We start from the raw sequence: 664 nt of genomic DNA, 5'->3' as shown, positions 1-664 counted from the left end.
AACTGACAGATCTTACTGTGCATGCAAAGAGGGAAAGGGTTTTTTTGTGCTGGAGTTTAGCATGTTGAGATTGTTGTACGAAATGAGTTGCGGTAGTTTGTTGTAGATTGTGTAGTTTCTGATTGAACTAGGCCGATGATTGTAATCAGTAATCATAGTGTGAGGAGATGATTGATCAGAACCTATGGCATGTCTGAACATCACCATGCTATTGGTTCAGGTCAAACATCTCCTCCATATGTGCTCATTGTATGAGGCATTGTAGGATAACGTTGCATAGAAAACAAAAATTTTCCTACCGCGAACACGCAATCCAAGCCAAGATGCAATCTAGAAGACGGTAGCAACGAGGGGATGATCAAGACTAACCCTTGAAGAGATTCCAAAGCCTATAAGAGTAGGCTCTTATTGCTGCGGTAGACGATCACTTGCCGCTTGCAAAAGCGCGTAGAAGATCTTGATCACGATTGGTTCCGGCGCCACGAACGGGCAGCACCTCCGTACTCGGTCACACGTTCGGTTGTTGATGAAGACGACGTCCACCTCCCCGTTCCAGCGGGCAGCGGAAGTAGTAGCTCCTCTTGAATCCGACGAGCACGACGGCGTGGTGTCGGTGGTGGTGGAGAAGTCCGGCGGAGCTTCGCTAAGCGTGCGGGAACTATAG

The sequence above is a fragment of the Lolium rigidum genome, chromosome 3 (genome assembly GCF_022539505.1).
Source record: "Lolium rigidum isolate FL_2022 chromosome 3, APGP_CSIRO_Lrig_0.1, whole genome shotgun sequence".
NCBI lineage: Eukaryota > Viridiplantae > Streptophyta > Magnoliopsida > Poales > Poaceae > Lolium > Lolium rigidum.
The sequence above is the reverse complement of the archived record's forward strand: the minus strand, read 5'-3'. Positions refer to the sequence as shown.